This window comes from Adiantum capillus-veneris, chromosome 16 (genome assembly GCF_014529385.1).
Source record: "Adiantum capillus-veneris isolate H3 chromosome 16, ASM1452938v2, whole genome shotgun sequence".
Classification (NCBI taxonomy): domain Eukaryota; kingdom Viridiplantae; phylum Streptophyta; class Polypodiopsida; order Polypodiales; family Pteridaceae; genus Adiantum; species Adiantum capillus-veneris.
Genome location: NC_140946.1, coordinates 3,862,733 through 3,886,571, shown reverse-complemented (window position 1 = coordinate 3,886,571; position 23,839 = coordinate 3,862,733). Strand labels below are relative to the sequence as shown.

At 46.1% G+C, this 23,839-nt stretch overlaps 1 protein-coding gene across 11 annotated transcripts in view; it reads left to right on the top strand.

Moving 5' to 3' along the window:
* The window catches only part of LOC147438467 (uncharacterized), a 126,450-nt gene that overhangs the window by 38,761 nt on the left and 63,850 nt on the right, over positions 1–23,839 (top strand). The gene's annotated exons all lie outside the window — the stretch shown is intronic.

Below are 23,839 nucleotides of genomic sequence, written 5' to 3'. Positions count from 1 at the left end.
GTATTAATCTGCAACTCAAAGTACAAGCAAGTAGCCGGGACTCACTCTCAGACTCTGCGTTCAGATGCTCTGAGCAGTGAGAGCCCAAACTACCAATATAAAGGTTTACAAGGGATGCCAAAAGCAGAGCCCCAAAAGCTAAAAATCAAAAGCTCTTCAGGAAATAAAGCAGAAGAGGTTTCTTTCTCATAGGCTTTGCAAAAATAAAGCAAAGCTCTCTCTCTCTCTCTCTCTCTCTCTCTTACCAGATCAGTGTCCTTTGTGCACAGCCTATGGGATACTACTAGAGACAGATATGCTAGATTGGCCCTTGAGTCTTCCAGACAGTTAGCTCTACAGGGGGACACTTCATGCTGGTATGCACAGATGACTTCATGGTTTCAGACGCATGGCTTCACCATGGACAGGTTGCCCCCTTTCCAGTATTCTCTTCAGGCACCCTCGCTGTCTCTTACACGGGTGGAGATCACTAGACTCATTCGTCAAGACCTGATCCAGCTCGACACCAGGAGGACATGGATAGAGCCGCCTCAGGAGTTGAGCACAAAGATGGCTTTCTATAGAGAGCATCTTCTCCACCTCACAGGAGATGGGTTTGTGATTCGACCCAGCTACATGGACACACATATGTCTCATGGTTTGCGTTGTGCCATTGGTCAGATACGCACATCCTCACATCAGCTCGAGATTGAGACCGGTAGATTCAGAGGGATACCAGCAGACAGCAGGATATGCCGATTATGCCAGAGAGAGCCAGAGACAGAGTTGCACTACATATGTCATTGCACAGTGTTCTATGAGATACGGGGGCGTTTCCACTGCTTATTCAGAGAGGGTTTTGGTCCTCTATCTAGGGGCATGAGTTATGAGGATCAGAGATGTCTTGGACTATATCTACTTGAGTTACACAGGTATAGAGACACTTTACTGGGGAGAGCTAGAGAGAGGCAGTCCCAGAGACACATTACAGATTTCTTTTCACTAGATATGGGACAGCCAGAGGAGCAGCCACCACTGCAGAGCTCGTCCCACACTCATTCGACCACTACTGGCACTCTCATCGACCGAGCATTGGAGCTACAGAGATACAAACGACCGCGACTGAGGAGAGGAGCTACACAGCATCGACGGAGACTACAACAGAAGATTCGAGCCATACTCTCTCGACATCCAGAGTGCAGATGAGGATGGATCCTCACCATTTCTTCCATCTTTGTTTCACACACTGTTACATCCAGTTTACCGGGTACCTATTGTATCAGCTGCTACACCCACGTAGTTTTAGATTGTAGTAGTAGTAGTAGTATTTTGTTCCACTTCTAGTTCTTTTCTAGTTCTTTTGTACCCAGACATGGTATTAGATTCACTATTTTGTAACTGATTGGTCTCATAGGTCATTTTGGCCTTTTGAAGACGTTAATATAACATTTCATTTCATTTCATTTCTCTCTCTCTCTCTTCCAATTGTGTAGCCAGCCAAAAAGCAAAACTGCTGCAAGTCTGCCTGCTTTTTCCTGTTGCCGCAATTCCCGTCGCAAAACGCGGGCATCCGTACAGCCTGCCACGTGTCACCCAGCCGGCAGCCAACCACGTCAGCATATCCAGCCACGTCATTATTTGTTGCATCCTTGCCAGAGGGTGTGTGTGTATGTATTGATTAGCCACGTCACCGAGTTGTGACATACCCCCCTCTTGAAAGCATTGTAATCGCCCTCGATTACGCCTGCAAAACAGACAGAAGCCATAAACTGTCTTAGCAGACACTGACTGTTAGTACCGACGCACTAGGAACACACATCTAGCACATGTACCAATCGACAGTCACATCACACGGCATCACAGGACATCACTTGACATCACACACGCGACAAATCACATTCAACATTCATTCGGATCTCAGACCTTGATTTATCGGCAATGCAATTAGCAATCACATCTAGATCCACTCAAGACCTCATAGATGCCCGATTGACTAATCCCTATTACAACCATGTCTATCGAGATCATTCAGACCAAAATGCTGCAGTCATTTCGTCTATCAGTTCCCGCACTTATACAAGTCAGGAACAAATTAGTTTCATATAATCCGGAATTCCATTTCATAAAGTCATACAATTGAATACTGTCAGGTCTCAGTATCCCTGAAGCTCAAAGAGACATCAGTGACTCTAGTATTCAAAAAATCGAGGCATGTGTTGACAAAGGAGGGGAGTAACTCCCCTCTTGTGCAAACGCATTGCACCAGATCTCCGGCCAAGCTAAATTCGGGGTTCCATTTGGAGTAGACTATGCTAAACCAAAAGCTTCAAGGTAAAGTTTCACAATCTGAGGAGTATTTGCTAGGTCCTCCTTGTCCATCCACTTCGCATCCAAGGTTCTCCTCGTTTTCTTCCACTTTGGGTTGCTCATTAGGCTCCCCATCTTCGGGCACATCACCTTTAAAAGGTTTCAAGAGACTCACATGAAATGCATTGTGAATCCTCCAAGTGTCATGCAATTTCAGTCGGAAGGAGACATCATTGATCTTTTCGAAGATCTGGAAAGGTCCGTAGTATCTCATACTAAGCTTTGGAAAAAGCCTCTCCTTTCCCTTTTTCTTTCTCAGGCGTGCCTTCTCAAAACGTAAGAGCACCCAATCATTCTCCTTCAATTTCAAATTATGACGATGGCGATCTGCTACCTTTTTCTTTCTTTCCTAAGATTTCTGCAAAGCCTCGCGAACCTTGGCAAAAGCGGTGTCTAAGTCACGCGAGTACTCATCAGCTTCAAAAATCTTATCTTTCGTGCTTAGGAAGGGTGGAACCTTCACAGCACCTTCAATAATCTCAAATGGCGCCTTCCTCGTCGAAGAGTGTATCATGTTGTTGTAGGCAAATTCCACCAAAGGTAGATACTTTTCCCATTGAGTCTTCTAATCCGAGATATAAGACTTCAATAAATCTAAAACCATTGAATTGGCAATCTCAGATTGCCCATCAGTTTGCGGGTGGAAAGATAACGAGAACTGCAACCGCGTGCCAATGTTCTCCCAAATTGCCTTCCAAAACAAACTCGTGAATTTGGGGTCCATGTCGAAGACAATCGTCTCGGGCATGCCATGTAATCTGAAGATCTGGGCCACAAACAGTCTCGCTAAGTGATCCGGCTTAACTGTTTCCTTCACTGGAATGAAATGAGCCTGCTTTCTAAATGTGTCAATAACAGTCCAGATACCATCGTGACCACTCTGTGTTCTCGAGAGATCAAAAATGAAATCCATTGCAATACTTTCCCACGGGCGGGTGGGTATGGGCAAAGGCTGTAACAATCCCTTGCTTTATGCCTGTCAAACTTGACCTTCTGGCATACCAAGGAACTGCACACAAACTCGTCCAAATCCTTCTTGAGTCTCGGCCAAAAGAAGTATCTCTCTACCCCTTTCAAGGTGGTAGCAATGCCGCGGTGACCAATAAAAGGCGGACAGTGGCATTCGGTCATAACCTTTTCCCTCAATGGCTGTGTAACGCACAACATGGTTTTCCTCATCAAGTAGCCATCTCGAATGGAATATCCCGCTATTGTCTCCCCATCCCGTATCCGTGTGAAAATGTCTGCAAAATCTGTATCCGTGGCATACTGATCGACCATATCCTTGAAGTTCCTATGATGTATCGCGGAAATAGCTAGAACCAACGGCTTTCGAGACAAAGCATCTGCCACCAAATTTTTCTGTCCCTGCACATGGACAATCTGGAAGTGAAACTGTGACAAGATGTTCGCCCACCGCATCTGCTTTTCTGATAGCTGCTTCTGTGACAAGAAGTAGCGTAAACTCTGATGGTCTGTAAAGACAGTAAAATCGGCTCCGAGTAGGTAATGCCGCCAGTGAGTAAGGGCGTGGATAACTGCCAAAAGCTCTTTCTCATAAATCTGTGCTGTCAATTCCGGCCTTGAGAACAATCGGCTCTCATAGGCAATGACATGGCCTTCTTGCATAAAGACCGCACCCAGACTACGACCACAAGCATCACAATATACTTCAAATGACTTCTGCAAGTCCGGCAAAGTCAAAACTGGTCTCGTAGTCAATTTCTCTTTCAAAGTCTGAAAGGCAGCCACCTTTGTGGGTCCCCATGAGAAAGGGACTCCTTTCTGTGTCAAAATATGCAAAGGGGAAGCAACCTCTGCAAACTTTCTAACGAACCGCCTGTAGTACGAACACAATCCCAAGATGCTTCTAACTTCATGGACATTCTTCAAATCGGGCCAATTACGGATAGTCTATATCTTGGCCGGATCCATCTGCACTCATGCTGCTAAGACAATGTGTCCCAAAAAGTGTATCTCTGGTAGGAAAAATTCACTTTTCTTCGCATTAATCACTTAGTTGTGATTTCGTAATGTCTGACAGACCTGAAGCAGATGTTCTCTATGTTGTACCTCATCCTTGGAGAAAACAATGATGTCGTCAAAGAAAGTGTTAATAAAAAGTCTATACTCTCGAAAAATCCTATCCATCATCCGGTTAAATGTCGCAGGAGCATTGGTTAGGCCAAAAGGCATCACTAGAAACTCAAATAACCCAAAAGTCGTCCGAAAGGCTATCTTGTAGACATCTCCTTGCGCGATTCGGATATGATAATATCCACTTTTCAAGTCGATCCTGCTAAAGCACGAGGATCCCTGTCGGTCAAGTATATCATCGATTCTAGGATTCAGAAATTTGTTCTTGATGGTGATTTTGTTGAGAGCTCTATAATCGATGCACATTCTCCAAGATCCGTCTTTCTTCAAAACCAACAACACTGGAGAGCAGTACGGTGAAGTACTAGGCTAGACAAGACCCTTTTCCAAGAGTTCTTTCACTTGGTTCATAATTTCTTCATTCTGGGCTCGGCTTGGGCTCGGCTCACACTATAAGGTGGCCGGTTCGGTGGTGTGCTTCCAGGTATTAGATGAATGGTATGATCTTCAGGACCAGCGAGTAGTAACTCGCCTGGCAGGCCCTCTGAAAAGCAATCGGCATGAGCATGGAAAAAATCTTGGCGTTCTTTATCAACTTCAGACACATCCTCATCATTCAACTCTTTCAAAAAGATCGAGTAAACAAACAGACTTGATTTCATTAAATTTGAAATGGCCGAAGCCGATACAATAGAGACAGACTCATCCTTTAATTTTACATCGAGTACAATGGTTCTGCCCTTCTCTATGGTCAATGTCGCTTTCCTCGCCCGATAGTCGACCACGGCGTTGTTCTTGTGGTACCAGGGAATTCCCAAGAGGACATCACAACCTTCCAAAGGCATTATGTAAAAGTCCTCATGCCCCAAATACCCTTGACAATGCAACTGAAGTTTACCAATGACAGGTGTAATGGCTATGTCCCTGCCGGGTGCGGCTAGAACTTTCTCCGCTAGTGGTCCCATTCGATCGGGTGTGATCTTGAGCCGCGCCGCCAATTCCGGTGAAATGAAGTTGGCCTTGGCTCCTCCATCAAAGAAGATTTGGGCTTCTTGGTCTTTCACTTTGCCCCAAGCTCGGCAAAGTTCTGTACTCTCGTCCATCGAGCTGGGATCAGTACCCATGCAATCTGGAACCAGTCTTGTCTTCATCTTGCCTTTTCTTCCATGATCCTCAGCTGCTCTCGAACTCTCAGGCCTTTAGTTCGGTCCTTGTCGCTCTGTTCTTTCTGTGCTTTTTTAGGGCACTTCACGGAGATATGCCTAGTTTCCCCGCATCCAAAACACTTCCCCTCCTTGATGTAGCAAGCCCTCTCTTGAGGAGTGAGTTTGGGTCGTGCATCCTTCTCTCTCCTTCCTCTTTCTACTTTCATTTGTCGAAGTCTGTTCGGCCCCTTGCATCATGATCTCATCTGTGGGGTAGGTCAAACTGCCCGAGTGAATGGCAAAACCCCGTTTCGCATGACTCATCAACTCCTGAATGGAAGCTGACTTTTGTTCTAAGCAGTGATCTCGGATCTCTGTAGGAAGACCCAAGGTAAACCCGCTCAATCTGTTCCTTGAACGAGATCTTCTTAAATGAAGAGGCGGGTAGAAAAGAGCTCCAGAATCTCTCGCAATAAGCGTCCACTGTATCCTTCTTGGTCATCCGAAGATGGTTCCAAGCAGTTCGTATGTGGCGTTCATACTCTCGAGTCAGCCAAGAAGAAATAAAAAGCCTTTTGAATTTCAGCCATTTAACTGGCGCTGTCTTGTTCAATAGAAACGTGGACCACCAAGTTCGAGCATTCCCCTTAAAGGAAGAGGCAGCCCTCCGAATCTTAGAGTGCTCTGAGTAACGCCCTCCTGAGAAAGCTATGTCAAACTGCTGTATAAGAGACAAAGCCTTCGAAGCATCTCTATAACCAAAAAACGTGTCAAATTTAATTGACTGTCCACCTTCCTTAAACTCTCTGACTTTCTTGCTTTTGTCTTCCAGAAAGTCATAGTGGCTGGCTTTATAAAAATTCTTCTTCTTCGCGTAAAAGCTGCTGTCATCAGAGTCGGAACTATCTGAGGACGAGTCCTCTGTAGCACTGTCAACCACGGGGCGAGATTTAGGCTTCTTTGCCTTTTTCTTGCCCTTTCCGAAGCTTTGTTTTTTGCTTCGCTTTTTGCCTTTTTTGTCTTCTTCGCTCGAGTCAGATGAGCTAGAAGAACTGTCAGAAGAAGAAGAAAAAGAAGAAAAAGTGGGTACTGCTTCAAATCGAACACCCTTCTTCTTCTTTTTTGCCGATTCAAATGTAGACTGACGACCCAAATAACCCGGGAAGTCAGCGCCTTTCTTCTGCTTTTTGTCGTGCTTTTTAGCTTTGTTTTGCCCGTCAAAAAGCCGAGCAATTTGTGCATCAATCACCTCTTCTAATTCTTGCTCTGTGTACATCTTGGGAGTAGGAGGTTTCTTGAGAGCCGGTTTGAGGGGTGGTTCTGTGGTATGCCGCCACTATGAGTGCACCTCATCGAAAGAGGTCTCGCTCTTATATTTTGCAAGTTTTGGGTCCTTCGCAAAATTAAGCATCTGCTTTGTTGCATCGCCGATCAATCGTCGATGCTCCATCTTTTCGAGCTCCGCCTGAGTAGGCCGAGGCGGGCCATACTCCTCGCGTAAATCTTCGTTGTGGTCTCTTCCTGCATCTCCGAATGCAAAGGAAGTCGACCGATGTGTGCCTGAAGCCATAAGTGCTGCGTAAAGACGATCGGATTTCCCATAGAAGAGAAATCGGCCGTGCTCTAATACCATTGTAACAGACTTGGACACTCCAAGTCGAGAATCTACTGCGACACCACAAATAATCACTTCAAAACGGTTTACAGTTCACAATTGATTCGACACTGGCCCGGCGGAGTTCCGTGCCTAGAGATATTGGCTCCAAAGACTGGCGCCCCTTTCGGTATTTCTTTTTGTATTAATCTACAACTCAAAGTACAAGCGAGTAGCCGAGACTCACTCAACGACTCCGCGTCCAGATGCTCTCAGCTGTGAGAGCCCAAACTACCAATATAAAGGTTTACACGGGATGCCAAAAGCAGATCCCCAAAATCTGAAAATCAAAAGCTCTTCAGGAAATAAAGCAGAAGAGGTTTCTCTCTCATAGGGTTTGCAAAATAAAGCAAAGCTCTGTCTCTCTCTTTCAATTGCATAGCCAGCCAAAAAGCAAAACTGCCGCAAGTTTGCTTGCTTTTTCCTGTTGCCGCAATTCCTGCCGCAAAACGCGGGCATCTGTACAGCCTGCCACGTGTCACCTAGCCTGCAGCCAACCACGTCAGCATATCCAGCCACGTCATCATTTGCTGCATCCTTGCCAGAGGGTGTGTGTGTATGTACTGGGCAGCCACGTCACCGAGTTGTGACAGTAGACCTATGGCCATATCTCGATTGTGCATGACGAGATTGAGCAGCCAAATGCTCCTACTGTCAAAGTAGGCAGTGGAATTGGCTCGTGATCCGATGGGCACCTCGACTCTGATCTAGAACACTTGCAATGCCAAACACATGAACGAGGCACATCTGTGGAGAAGAGAGATCACTGAGGTAGAAAGAGACAGGACATCTGAGAGAGAGAGAGAGAGAGAGAGAGAGAGAGAGAGAGAGAGAGAGAGAGAGAGAGAGAGAGAGAGAGAGAGAGAGAGAGAGAGAGAGATAGATAGATAGATAGATAGATTTTATTATCGTCCTCGGAGGTCAAATATGACCTATGGGACCAAAGTTACATGTGATGTAGTATGTGTATGGCTGATGAGTGACTCTCGATGCTCCAAAATTGTAGTGATGAGAGTCGCAATGGAGAGCCCACACTTTGGCTGGGAGAGGAAAGTGTGTAGGTCTAAGTTATGGCTGAAAATGTGAGAGAAGCAAGTTCGGATGTGATCAAAAGCTGAGCACTCTAGTAGTGTGTGGTACTCAGACTCTCGAACTTGCAGTGAGCATAATGTGCACAATCGATTTGACTCTTCTCCATTGCCCCAACGCCCTATCTCGCATCGAAGGAAATGGGAGCTCAGCCGAATTGCTGCGATAGTGCGTATCGCGGACAAGGGAATAGGCTCAAGCATGTAAGTGTGAGTACGGTTTCCTCTCTCAGCGAAGAACATGGTTTTGTAGTTGGGGGCAATATAGGTGGTGTAATGTATGAAGCGTGACCCACCGGATTTCTCCCAAGCCGTAATACATTGGCGTTGTAGAAAAGCTTCATTCACTTGAGAGTCAATTGAAGCATCATGTAGCAAGTGTAATGCATCCCATCTCCCAAACCACTTCTTTATGTCTTGCATCCATCCCGTGCTCAAGATCTTGCTTTTATGCGTCTTTTGAACTTTTTTGCTTGCTTCCCATGCAATTGTAGGAAGTCGATGTGAGGGGTTTTGACGCATCTTTATCATGTACTCCACAACCCTTTCCATGCCCATAACCTCAATTGGAAGAGATCCCGACTCAAGAAGTAAGAGCATATATGGTGTTTGTGTCTTAACTTGGAGAAAGTTTGTAAGAAAACGCTTTTGGACATTCTCAAACTCTTTCCAAGTAGACTTTGAGATGCTCCCGCCCCACACTTCAACTCCATAAAGAAGAACCGGTGTCACCAATGCATCAAAAAGATACTTCTTGAGAACCCAACACTTGATGTTTCCTGCATTACACATGTTCTCAAATGCATAATATGCTCTCTTTCCCGCTTCCAAACGACGCATAGCACATTCATGCCACTTGTGATTGGATGGAACCTCAAGGCCAAGGTACTTAAAGCTCTCAACAACTTCAAGTGTCTCGTTGTTGTACACAATGCATGGCTTCTCCTTATGGTTGGTTTTCACAAGCATAACCTTTGTTTTGGATTCATTTACAATCAGCCCACTATGCAAGCAAAAGTTCTCAAGGACAACCATAAGCTTTTGTGCATCTTCTAAAGTGTGTGCTAGAAGCACTACATCATCCGCATACAACAAAAGCATGATTACCGCATTGCAAATAGTGACCTCTTCAATGCCTTCTTCTTGCATAAAGTCAAGTACCATTTGTTCCAATTGATCGATGCATAGACCAAAGAGAGTTGGTGACAATGGACATCCTTGTTTAACCCCAATAGTGCTTACAAAAATTTCTGAAATTTCTCTTCCCATGCGCAATTGACAAATCACCTTCTCATAGATTCGAGAAACCGCAAGCATAAACTCACTTGGCACTTGGAGTTCTTCCATCCTTCTTCACAAATTGTTACGTGGAATCATATCAAAGGCTTTCTTAAAGTCCACAAAACAACAATACAATCGCTTGCCTTTCAACCGACTTTCTTCCATGAGAACACGAAGAGTGACAAGATGATCAATGGTGCTATGGCATCGACGAAAACCCGCTTGTCCCTTTGCACGCTTGTCATTCTCTTCAGCCCAATCACTCAATTTCATTTCCATTATGCACCCAAACAACTTTGCCATAAGAGACCCAATCATTATAGTCCGGTAGTTGCTTACATTCTTTACATCCCCTCCTTTAGGCAAAGGCTTAACCCAATTAGTACTCCAATCATAAAGCATACCATGTTGAAGTGCAAGGTTGAACATATCACACATCCACTCATGGGTAAAATCTCCCGTCCATTTGATCATCTCCGGCTTGATACCTTGAAGATCTCCCGCTTTGCGAGTGGCCAACTTTTCAAGCCCACCGCATACATCCTCAATAGTAAAAAAAGACGGCATACATGGGAGTGAACCATAAAATGGCATTTTTTCAGTATTTTCTTGCTCATATAATTGCCTACAATGTGTGTACATATCCACTAGACTCAAGTTACCAAAATTCTCAATCCGCTTGCCTCTCAAGTTTCTCCAAAATCTTCCACATGCATGTGCCTTTTCTTGGACTTGAAATTCTTGTTGCTTTACTTCCCATCTTCTTCTCTTCTTTTGAATCAATGCCTTGTATGTATGCAAATGACTTTGATAGTTGTCTTTGTCCATCGTTGCATCAAGCTTTATCAAGGACTTTCGAGCATCTTGACATTCTTTATCAAACCACCTTTTGCGTGATCTATCTTTGTTGATACCATGGAGATGCTTTATGGCAAAGCATTCTTCCGCACAAGAACAAATAGCTTTTTTGAAAGCTTCCCATTTAGTTTCCAATGGTGCATCACATTGAAGCTTTGTCATCCATAATTTTTGCTCAACCATTTCAATGTACATTGGTGCCCGTTTGAAATCCATACATAGTGATAACTTCTCTTTCCTTTGGCTGAGATTATCATGCTTAGTTGCTTCTCCACATGAAAGGTCAATACATAAGGTGCGATGGTCGGATTCCGGGGTCCATTGACCAAACATAAAACTCTTTATGCGATACATGATGGCTTCAGAGAGTAGCATATAGTCAATCACACTATCCCCATTATGTCTTCTACATGTAAATCCATTGGTTCCACTCCACAAAGATACACCATTGGCAATGAGCATACCCGTGCTATTACACATGTGTAAAAGTAACTTTCCATAGTGATCCGGCTCTTTCTCATCCATTGAAGTACGATCATACAAGTGAACTTCCTCCAACTCCCTTGAAATGTATGGCATATCAAATTGTTGAGTATCATGTTGCAATGTTTTTGTGCGAGCATTCATATCCCCAAATACAATAACATCACCTTCACCTTTGAAATAAGCAATGTCCTCTTCCAAATCAGAAAATGGTTGATCTCTATCCATGCAAGCATAAAAGAGAGAATCATGATGAGGAATGTAGCAACCGGCTACAAAAATGGGTACTCTTTTTGGTGTCATAATTTTCAGCCATACATAACGTTTGTACTTGTCATCTTTCACAATTGATACAAAATCTTCCAATCCTTTCTTAACCATACATGCTAACCCTCCTTGTCCTCTTCGTTGCTTGAGATTCTTTGACCACATCAATGAATGTACATTGTAATTCTCCAAGCCGTCAATCCTTTGTGTATCATGCTCCCAAGTTTCAACAAGAAGTACAACATCGGCTTTGCTTGTTAGTTCATCAATACCAACCCCCGCATTCCATGGGTATCCATTACAATTCCAAAAGCATATTTTCAATTGTAACTCGGTCTCATAGGTCACGCATTCCTATTTGCTTGAGAGACTTGCCTCCTCCTTGGGCACATTTTCTTCATGAGAGATCTCCTTGTTTTTATTATTCTTTTCCTCATATGCCTTGCGACGCATATTTTGTTGCTTAATAGTGCGATCTTCACATACAAAACATTTTGTATCCCTCAAATAGATCCAACTATTATCAAGGATAATCTTTCGCTTGGTCTCATCCGGCATGGTGCATACAATTGGCCGTTCTCCCGAGCGAGGAGCTCCTTGCTTCCCCACTCTATGTGCTCCATAGACCATAACTCCGGACATGCCAAAGTGGGTTTTGAAGAAATCTTCAATAACAATGGCAAGAGAAGGAGGTGTCTCTGACTTCTCTTCGCGAATTCCACGAATAACAATGTTCTTGGAACGTCGCTCCCGTTCTTTCAACTCCTCCACATCCACATTCTCAACATTCTTTGTTTGAACCATAGCTTGCATGAGTGAGGAATTAGAAACCACATTGCTACCACATACATTAGCCCAAGACTTGTTTGTGCATACATTTTTCATGTCGCATACATCCCGGCTCATAGTGTCAAATTTCTCCTCTTTCAATACATGGTCATGCTCTACTTTGCTCATCCGCTCCTTCAAAGCATTCAAGTCCACAAGAGAGCGTTTACATTCCTTGACTTCCTCTTCAAGTTGCATCAAACGTGTTGTTTGCATCTCAAGTGTCCTCTTGAGATTTTCATTCTCAACCACAAGTACCCTTAGTGTGCCATTCTCCATTGCAAGTGCTCGTAAGTCTTCGCCTTGTTTGTTTACGGTCTCTTGCAATGATACCAAGTACGCCATGATCATGGTTTCCGATGTCGTTGGTTGGGGGGTTGTGTTGCTATCTCCACACTTAGGAGATTTTGGATCACTTTCCACAATGGTTGTGGATCTTGTTGAAGAAGAAGAACCCTTGCGAGTGCCGGAAGACATTGTATGTAAAATAGGAGATGAGAATCAATTTTGTTGAACCTGTTCACTTCGGAAATGCTGCTACAGAAACGCCTTCCATAACTCTGAAAATTTCTGTCTTTACATCAATGCGTAGAGGACTTCGTGCTCTTCGATTGAGGCTATAGATCACCCAAATCGGAGTTCGGATGAAGAAGTTATGATCAAAAGAGTGGACTGCTGTCTACTAGGTCAAAAAACGGCTGCACTGAGAGAGAGAGAGAGAGAGAGAGAGAGAGAGAGAGAGAGAGAGAGAGAGAGAGAGAGAGAGAGAGAGAGAGAGAGAGAGAGAGAGAGAGAGAAATGAAATGAAATGTTATATTAACGTCTTCAAAAGGCCAGAGTGACCTATGAGACCAGAAAGTTACAATGTGGTGGATCTGATACAAAGTCAGAGTAACAAAATGACAAAATAACAAAATAAAATACTATGGAATCCTAGACTGCTGAGTGTGGACTAAGCCGCTAGAACAGCTAGCCGGGATAGCTAGATCACAGGAGATCTAGCATCGATCGCTGGCGGATCTCATCAATCTCCTCCATGGTCAGTAGTTTGACCGGGCGTCGTGCATGTCGAGCCAAAGTGACCCGGATCCTCTGCTGTAGCCTCTGTCGATGTTGTGTAGTCCTTCGCAGTCGTGGGTGTCTGGATCTCCCCAGCTTAGTCGCTCGGCCGATCAGTATGCCTCTGGTGTAAAGCGACGAGCTCTGGTGTGGTAGTAACTCCTCTGGGTGTCTAGTGGCAGCTTTAAAGAAGTCTGTGATCTGTCTCTTAGACTGGCTAGTCTTTCCTCTCATCAAGCTCTCTCTGTGTCTGTGTAGCTCGAGCAAAAACAAACCCAGGCATCTCTGATCCTCATACCGCATGACTCTAGAGAATGGTCCAAAGCCCTCTCTGAACAAGCAATGGAAGCGGCCTCGTATCTCGTAGTAGAGGGGGCAGTGGCATGTGTAGTGCAACTCTGTCTCAGGCTCGATGTCACACAGGGGGCATGTCCTGGCCTCTGCTGGTATTCCGCTGTATCTCCCAGTTTCGATCCGCAGCTGGTGTGAAGATGTGCGTATCTGGCTGATAGCACATCGTATCCCATGAGACAGGTGAGTGTCCATGTATCTGGGCCTCCTCACAAAACCATCCTCCGTAATGGTGATCTCGGATTGTGTAAGAGTCACAGAGGGCGCATCCAGTGAGTACTGGAAAGGAGGCAATCTGTCTATGTTGAACCCATGCGCCTGAAACCATGACGTCATCTCCCCATACCAGCATGCTGTATCTCCCTACACGGCTAACTGTCGAGAGGACTCAAGTGTAAGGCGTGCATATCTGTCTCTGGGAAGTTCCAAGATGCGGTGTATGAAGGAGACAGATCTGGTGAGCGCCTCAACCACCAGTGGGGAGGCAGCTAGCTCTGCTCGTATAATAGCACGTGGTACTGAAGTCTTGGCCTTAATGAGCTGTGAGATCATAGAGACCAGAGGCTTCTCCATGCCCCCCCATCCATCACTGCGGCCTGTCCTCCCGTGATGGTCTAGTGAAGGTCCCCAAATCTCAGCTCCATAGAGCAGTACAAAGGCCACCAAAGTGTCAAAGAGCCAGAGCTTCGTCTGAGGCTCCTGAAACTGAAGCTATGAACACATCCTTTCCAATTTACCCAATGCTGCATGGGCTCTGGTCAATCTAGTCTCTGCTGCCCTCCTCAATGAAAATGCTGGTCCACTGAAAACCACTCCAAGGTAAGTGTAAGCATCTGTATACTCCACCTTCTCCTGTCCATATGTGAAGGCGGGCGCTTACCTCCTGATCCACTATGGGGTGGTATTAAAAACCATGACCTTGGTTTTACCAAGGTTGACGGACAAACCACTTTCTTGGGCAAACCTATGCAAAGCATCCAATTGACGTTGCATCCCCTTCGGAGAGTCAGAAATCAAGACAATATCATCAACATATAACAATAGTGGAATCCATGTCCCCGCTAGCTGTGCACCTCTATCACCATCTCTCTCAATGTAGTCAGAAACCTCATCTACATACATACCAAGTAGAGTAGGAGAGAGCGGGCAGCCCTGCTTCACCCCAATAGTGGAGTAAACTGGTGTGGATAGACCCTCTGGGTTGCGTACGTGCCCCACTACTGACCTGTATAATGCCATGACCCCCCAAATGAGCTCTGTGGGTACTCCCATCTGCTGTAATCTGCGCATCAATCTCGCTCTGGGCACTGTGTCAATGCTTTACGGAAATCCACAAAGCTGCAATAGATCGGTCTCCCACGCGATCTGCCCTCCTCAATGATGGCTCTGAGTGTCAAGATATGATCAAGAGTAGAAAAACCAACCGTTCAAGAAGTGGACTTGGACGACAAGAACCGAGAATTGGATGAATAAATATATCCTAGCGGCTGACTTCAGCTCAGTACGCTACCATGCATGGGACAAGTGGGACGAGAGGCATTCGTGCCTGGCGTTGGAGCCCTATAAGGAGGCCGGCTATGAACAAACACGTGGATACCTGTTGCAAGTCAATAGGAGCACAATAGTTACTAGGAAGGAGGAGAGAATGCTGGCTCTCGCGAGAGTAGGTGGGCTCAAACTGGCTGATAGTTATATGCGCGGACACAGCATTTGCCCGCTATGCTCCCAGTTAGAGGGTCGTTCGCTTTCGCATTTGCTGGTGAGGTGTCCGGCGGCAGATGATTCTAGGGGGAGATGGCTAGACCAATTCAACTCCACCTTCAACACTCTCGACCCTTCGTTGGACCCTGAAGAAAGAACCGTTATCTCCTTGGTGGGGAGGCTCGCGGGAAGCGGCTGCCCTTCTGGGTACGCCGTGATCCGCACTCGCGAGGGACGGGACTGCAGGGCACGTGCCTGTGGCGAAGTTCCTCGGTGAAGTTGTACCCCGGTATTTAGGTGCTCTGCATAGGCGGATGAGGAGATAATGCTCCCCTTCCTATGCCGTTATTTGAATCCGATCCCTTCCGGGGGCAATGACGTAATTCTCCCCAAGCGAAGCTAGATGAGCTACGAGAGCACCCAAGTGCCATTCCCCCGCGGGGGGGTCAACTTCACCTAAAAGGGGGTTGGGAAATGCATAATGGGAGACATTACCAGCCTCAGCGGACGCCACCTGTGAGCCGACGCCCTTCCAAGCGGGTATGGCATTTCCTAGGGGAAAACCGTCAGGTTTCAAAGGTAGTTTAGTGAGGTGAGCGATAAGTTACCTGGAGGAGGCAGCTCCAAAGGGAAGACCGAAGCAAGTCCCGCAGTACGTGGGCCTCTGAACAGAGGTGCTGTCACACCCTCCGAAATGGGTCTCTCAAGGGAAAAGTCATCGCCCTAAGAGTGTAGATAATTCTGGCCTCCCGAGTCCAGAGGAAACTAGTGACAAAAGCGTCTGCCTTTGGTTTCTCGGGGCATAGTCCTGGTCGTTCTTCTTGTTCACTTTTTATGGTGGATAAGGGGAGCGGCCGGGCTTGCCCCGCCCGACTCCGAAAGCAAAACAAAAAGTAGAAAAACCCCTCCTGCCTGCCCGGCTGTGCGCATCCCCTCTCTCTCTGCCCATCTACTTAACTGCTGCTCAAGAATAGATGCGTACAACCGTGCCAATGTGTGTCCAATCATGATAGTGCGATAGTTCCCAGGCTCCATAGGGTCTCCCGACTTGAAGATAGGTACAATAGTAGATAGGCTCCAGGTATCAGGCAATCCCTCACACATGGCACGGTTAAACATAACTGCTAGAAGCTCTGCTAGTAAATCTCTGGCATGCATGAAATGCTCAGCCGCTAAGCCATCATGATCATATGCTTTCCCAGTCTTCATCCTGTCAATGGCCTTCTTCACCATCTCAGCGGTGAAAAAACCACATGTGTGCAGGCATGGATCGGGGGGGTCGGGAAGGGGGGGCTGCTCAGGAACTGTGTACAAAGATGATGCATACTGGCCCCATGCCTTTGTAGAAGTGATGGCAGGGGGGGGGGGGGAGTGCTCATGAAAGAGCCTCCACGCCTCACGTGAGTCCTGACTCAAGAATAGCTGGTATAGATCTTGCTCTAGGCGAGCCAAAAATGCCCTTTTCTTCAGCCGCACTAGGCGTTGGAAGTCAATCTGTGACTCCTATGAGTGATGTTCCCCAAAAGCACCTCCCTCTGAAGTCTAGCGCTAGTGTCCCGGCATTCCTCATCATACAAACTGTTCTGGGGCATGCTCCCTAAACGGCGTCTCTGCTCAGGCTGGGTGTGTGGGTATGCCTTTGCTGCAGCATCATGTAGTGTCTGTGTCAGTCTAGTAGTAAGATCCTCCAGAGGTCGCCCTGGCTCCTTGTGCACAGGCGTCTGTAGATCCTATCTATTTATACAAAGTCCGTCTCCCGCGTGAAGGTGTAGCGAGTAGGGGTTGCTGCCCGTAGCCTGTGTGCCACACTGAACTGAAAAGAAATGCTCAGCGATACAAGAGCATGATCCACTGCCACACCAACAGGTCTAGGTCCAACCGTGAGGTCCTGGATACTAGAGATGAGGCTCGGTTCTGCCATGACATACTCCACTGTGCTGGCTCCATGTTTGTGTGGGAAGCATGTGAAGCCTCCCGAAGCAGGAAACCTCTGTATGCCATTCAAGATGGCCAGTCCATGTGCGGTGCCCATGTCTATCAGGTGTCGTCCATATTCAGTATATTCCGCATCGTGTGATAATCTGGACAGGCCCGTCTCTACAACATCCAGCTCTCTCAACATCTCATCTGAGAGAGAGAGAGAGAGAGAGAGAGAGAGAGAGAGAGAGAGAGAGAGAGAGAGAGAGAGAGAGAGAGAGAGAGAGAGAGAGAGAGAGAGAGAGAGAGAGAGAGGCTCTCCATGCTGATAACAATCTGCTCATACAAGTGACCAAGGGTGGTCTGTTGGCATAGAACTCATAGTTACGCGGAACAGGAACGGCAACGGGATCCCTGCGGAACGAAGGAACGGCTAGGGGTCCGGAATGGGAACGACGCGGAACGGGAGGTGTAAAAAACACCCAAATAGTGCATTTTTTAGCTCCTTGTGTTGAAATACAAGGAGTATTAGAGTCCTTTGACTCTAATACTCACAAAAAGCTTGTTTTGAAGACCATTCAACCTTACTATGACTAGATGATGAGAGAATGAGAGAGAGAGAGAGAGGGAGAGGGAGAGAGAGCTTGAGAGCGGTAGAGGGAGAGACTCCAGAGAGTGAGAGGGAGAGGGAGAGATTTGAGAGAGTGGGAGGGAGAGGGAGAGATTTGAGAGAGTGGGAGGGAGAGGAAGAGAGCTTGAAGGCTTGAAGCCTTCAGCCTTGAGAGAGTGAGTCTTGAGAGTGTGAGAGGGAGAGAGCTTGAGCCTTGAGGATTAGCTTGTGGAGAGAAAGGGGGAGGGGGGTGCATTTCATGAGTCCTTGGGGCCTTGCACACTTCAAAAAGAAGCCCAAACACTACTTCAATTTTTTCAATTTTTGCCAAATTTGTTTGTAGCCGTTGGCCGTTTCGGAACGTTCCGGAACGGCCGTTCCGGTTTGCATTGGCCACCTGGAACGTCCAGACGTTCCGGGATGTTCCGAAACGTGCGAGAAGGGAGCTGCCCCCCGGAACGTCGGAATGGGGACTAGGGGGCGTTACTCTGATAGAACTGACATGCCAAGTGGATAGACCTGAGGTGGATGTTTCTTTTAGCCATTTTGGTGGTTGCTTTGTGTTTTGGATTTGAATTTCTTGGTGTGATGGTTGCTCTTTCCCGTGCATCCGAGCAATCGTTCCTGTGTTTTGTCTTCCAGATTGGCTCTTGGAGACTATACCATTCAGGACACACCTACTTCCCTTATGTTGGAATTAGGGTTGCAGAGAAATGCACACAGCTTGGAGAAGACGAAGGAAGCTCAAGGCACACAATAGAGAGTGTGTTACTTAGTATACGACAAGTGGGAGCAAAAGTCTCTTCATAATCAATGCCTTTTTGCTGTGCATAACCCTTTGCAACAAGTCAAGCCTTATGGCGATCGATCTCACCATCCGGCTTGCGTTTCAACTTGTAAACCCACTTCGTACCAATGGTCTTTTTGCCAGGAGGCAAATCACGTAAAGTCCACATGTCATTTTCTATAAGTGCATCATATTCTGATTGCATGGCAGCCATCCAATTTTCTGAATTCTGTGCTTCATCAAAAGATAGAGGCTCCTCAACATCATGTAAGCTAGACACAACCAAAGCATAACAATCTGATGCATAAAATGCATGGCGAGGGCTTGAACGAGTACGACTAGACAAAGGTGCATCCAATTTACTGTCACTCAAAGTGTGCACCAGCCATTTTGGCATACCTCTAGCCTGCTCATTTTCAGCCCTTTCCTCATCAAGTACATCATGTACATCTGCATCAGTAATAGACTGATCTGTAACATTTTCAGAAACCCCCATAGGCTGTACATTTGCCTCATTGGAAATTACATTCGTATTTCCACCACTGAAAAGAGGTAACAAAGTGTCATAAATGTCCTATGAGCTTACATTACTGTCTCTAGTACATGACAGCAAGGGCTGAACAGAATCTTCCACAAACATTACATCTCGTGAAACGAGAATACGCTTTGTTTGCGGATGATATAACTTGTAACCTTTGCTTTCAGCACTATAACCAACAAAAATACATTTGACAGCTTTATCATCCAATTTTCCGCGCTGTGTTTGTGGCACCAAAGCATATGCCACACAACCAAAAACACGCATGTGCTCAATAGAAGGCTTTCTATCATGCCATGCTTCATATGGAGTAATAGACTGCAACGCTTTTGTAGGACACCTGTTAAGTACAGAAGTGGCACACATGATGGCCTCAAGCCAAAAAGAATGCGGCAAAGCTTGACTTTTGACGATACATCGTGCCATTTCCGTCAGTGATCTGTTTTTCCTGTCAGCAACACCATTTTGCTGAGGTGTATAAGGCACTGTACATTGGTGTTTTATCCCACGACTAGCCAAAAATGCATTAAATTCATGAGATATATACTCCCCCCCTCGATCGGAAACGAGGGTACCCATAGTACATTTCGTACATTTTCAGCCATAGCCAGAAATTGTTTGAAGCACATAAAAACTTCGGACTTCGCTTTAAGCGGAAATACCCATGCATGCCTGGAGTAATCATCAATGAAAGTCACAAAGTAAAGGTAATTGCCCAAGGACGGAGTTTGCATGGGCCCACAAACATCACTATGCACAAGCTGCAACCTGCATGTCGCCTGAACTGAACCATCCTTTAGAAACTTAGAACGCTGCATCAAATACAGCCTTCACAAACATGTTTGGCAGGTGCTTCAAGAGGCGGCAAAGAAGCAACCATATCAGATTTCTGCAAACGCAGCAAACTAGCAAAATTCAGATGACCAAAACGTGCATGGCAAAGTTTTGCATCTGAAATAGCCCTTGAATCTGCAATAGCATTTGCAAAATTTTGTCCACACTTGTCATACAAAGTGATCTTATACAGCCCACGGTACAAAAGGCCAGATGCGACAATTTCATCCCCAAAACTGAGGTCATGAACTGTACATCTGTCATCCACAAATTTGACTACAAGTCTAAGTCTAGCAAGTGTGGATACAGACAAGAGATTCTTCTTGATCCTAGGTACATAAAGTGCATCAACAAGTGTGAAGGAACTGCCATTTGCAGCAGTAAGCACAATCTTTCCAACTCCCTGGACCGGATAAGAGGCATTGTTGGCACAAGTGACTGAATTCCCATGAGGGACAGGCTCGAGAGAGGTGAACAATTCACGATGTGAGGTAATGTGCTTTGTAGCACCACTGTCGAATTACCACACATGTGAATCTGCAGCAACTCACAAGCATGCATCATGGATAGCAGGATTGTAAGTACACTCTGCACTTAAAGCCCATTCTGCATCAACATCAGCATTACAGTCTCCTTTTACAGAACACTCAACAATGGTTGCATTTGTAGTGGAACCAACATTTGTAGTGGAACCACCCTCTTTCTTCTTAGCCTCTTTGGCCTTCAACTTAGGACATGACTTGATTAAGTGATTATTAGCTTTACAATAATGGCAACGCATTTTCTTTTTGCCCTTATCACCAGAATTGCCAGACGAAGTGTTGCCAGCAGAAGCATTGGGAACAGAAGTTTTGCCACTCGCAGCAGAACCATAAGAAGTGGCTGCATTGCTGTTACCACCCTTTCTTTGAGAAGCAATAAAAGCCTGTTCAACTGCACGCTGTCTAGTCTTGTTTTTTCTGGAAAGTGACTCTTGCAACAGCAATGTGCATAATGCATCAAACTTGACAACTTCTGGATTTCCTTGGGTCATAAGTCTCCAAGTACTAGCAAAAGTCTGGTAAGAATCTGGTAAGGGATCAAGAACAGTCTGCACAAGGGAACTGCCTGAAATGACTTCACTTGCAGAAATAAGTTGCTCATTGATATCCTTGATACTAGCAAGGAAAGTGTCCATATCATCTTTCTCATGCATAATCTTCGACTCCAACTCTTTACACAGCAAAGCAATTCTAGCTTCATTGCGGCTTGCATAAAGACCTGCTAGAATATCCTAAGCCTGTTTTGCAGATTTTGCTGAACGAACGTGAGGAACAATGGTGCGCTTCACAGACAACGCAATCAATGCATGAGCCTGCGCATCCTTTACATCCCAACGAGCTTGTTCTGCCGTAGGCAAAACAACTCTAATAGCAGCAATCCTTGCAGCAAGACCTGCAACATCCTCAACATCGCCTACATCCTCAGAACCAGGACGTACATCAATGCCCTGCACTATGTTCCAGACGCCCTTTGACACAAGAACATGTTGCATCATATAAGCCCACATAGGGTAGTTGTCCCCATCCAACCTGTCCTCAGCAGCAAACATCTTGAACACATCTGTGTTGTTGTCAACCATGGTAAATGTTGCACCTGATGTGAAAACTGCACGAAAATAGGAGAAACTGAGCGGGAACAACACGTGCTATATAGCACAAACCGTAGAAGACTATGAGGCACCTGTTATGCAAAAAACGGCACTGACAGAAATTCTGCACAAAATGACGAAACAGCCTGTGCAATACTGTCTGTAGTGGAAACGGAGGCTGAAATGAGCCCGAATAAAAAATCTGAGCAGAATGAGCTCTAGGATCTCTCCCGAAATTTTTGTCGACTTGCGAACGCTCGCCAAAGCTCACTGAAATTGGAGAAAGTGAGCAGGCGTGTGCTAGAGCATCTGGCGACTAAGCCCGGGAGGACGCAACCTGCTCTGCTACCAATTGTTGGAATTAGGGTTGCAGAGAGACGTACACAGCTTGGAGAAGACGAAGGAAGCTCAAGGCACACAATAGAGAGTGTGTTACTTAGTATGCAATGGAAAGATAGATAGCCGTAGAGTGATGGGCGTATATACAATGCTCGGGGGGAAAAGCCTCCTAAAGAGGGAAAAAATGCCCCGGCGGTCCTAGTGTGTTCCCACACATCACTACCACATGTATATGGTAACACCTTATCCTTAGGCTGGCATGTTATCTCGCATAGGTGGATAGTAGTCCTTCTTGGACCAAGAACTAATTACAGTTAGCTCGAGCATTCTTCACCGTGGGGAGACAGTCTTCTTGGTTCTCTCAGATTTGGTTCCAGGTTCCATAGGTATGTTATTTTCCCTTCAGATTCACCTATCTTGGGTGATCCAGCTACACAAGCAGAGACTGTTGGAGAGTTATCACATTTATCCATGGTTCGGGTGTTCTCCCTTCAGAGGAGGATGTGGAGCCAGCTTGGGAGTCAGTTTGCGCAGACTACTTCCTTTTTAGTTTTTGTGGCTCCATGTGCAGCTGACAGGATTGACAATCTCTTTGGTGGCTTTCTATAGCATGTTGTTCTTCTCTTGCCGAGCTTGGGAGCAGGATCTTCTCTTGATCTTGCTGTGTTAGTTGCAATCTCAGTATTGATGTGTGTTCCTTTCTGTTGGATGTTTGTTCTTGATTCACTTTGAGAGTGGGGTGATATTACTACGGGATGTGTTCCAGACAGATGAAGATCAATAGTAGTTTTTACTCTCAAATTCGATGAAGTTCGTTCGGATACAGTTATGCACTTCATCATTCCAGATGGTGGTTGGTGCAATTCTTGGGTTCTTCCTGGTTGTCCCATTCTTTGGACTTCCCGTAGCAGCTTGGAGTTTCTGGCATGTGGTATGTGACCGAAGGTGCAGGTTTCTAACTCTTTCCTTGAGGGTGGAGTACTTTAGAGCTGGGAAATGATCTGGATACCAGTAGTTTATGCCTTTACCCTTAGTTTTGATGCATTCTCTTGGAGCGGTCAGAAGTGGTGCTGGTGGTGCGACTTGTGAATTGGTTCGCTTGAGGAGATTCTTGTTAGAGCTAAATTTACTATCAGCGGACAACATTTTACTTCCCGGACGTCTTTTGGGGGTAGCAGTTGGATTGTATACTGCATGATACTTTTCTACTGCGGAGTTTGTTTGTCCACGAACCCTCTCTTTACACTTGCAGATTGCTCACCACGGCTTCTTGGTCCGACTTTCTTTCTCTTCCTATTTTCCCCCATTTATCACAGTCGTGGGGCTGGAGGTGTGGGTTGGGCAGCCAGCCCATTGGCCTATATATGGAGCAGCGGGAGGGGAGAGGGGGGGGGGGGGTTTGGTCACTTAAGGGCATTGCATTGTAGCCCAAAGGGGGGACCCCCTCCCTTGGGTGCCCCAGAGGGGCTTGCAGCAGATGAATAGAGGGCAGGGCAGCCAACGCTTTGGCATGACATGAGCCCAATGTTTTTGCTCAAGAGGACAGCCCCAACGTTTTTCCTGGGCAGCAGGTGCAGGGCTTAGAGATCATCTCTATGGTGCAGCGTTTCCTCATGGTAGCCTTTCATAGGCCTTGTGACCATGCAGTGGCAGGTTTCCTCAACCAAGATCTAGATCCACATCTAGATCTAGCCAAGAGGAGATGCACCAGATCTATGCTCTCAGAGCATGTTGGAGGTGATGTCCATGTGGAGACCGTCCTAGCTGCTTCAGTCCTTGGCCATGCTTTTGCTTGCCTGTACACACCTGTCCATGCCACCTTCTAGCGTCGACACACTTTGGCTGCACCACCGTGTCAGTGGTCTCATGTGCATGAGCAGTTGGTAGTGTCAGTAGCAGTTGCAGTTGTGTGCCACGTTTGATGGGAGAGTAGGGCTGTTTTCTCTCTTCAAGAGCTGGGGTAGTAAACTGATTGTTGATCTCATTCCCTTCACTCTGAACTCATCGATGATCTGTTTGCTCTTTG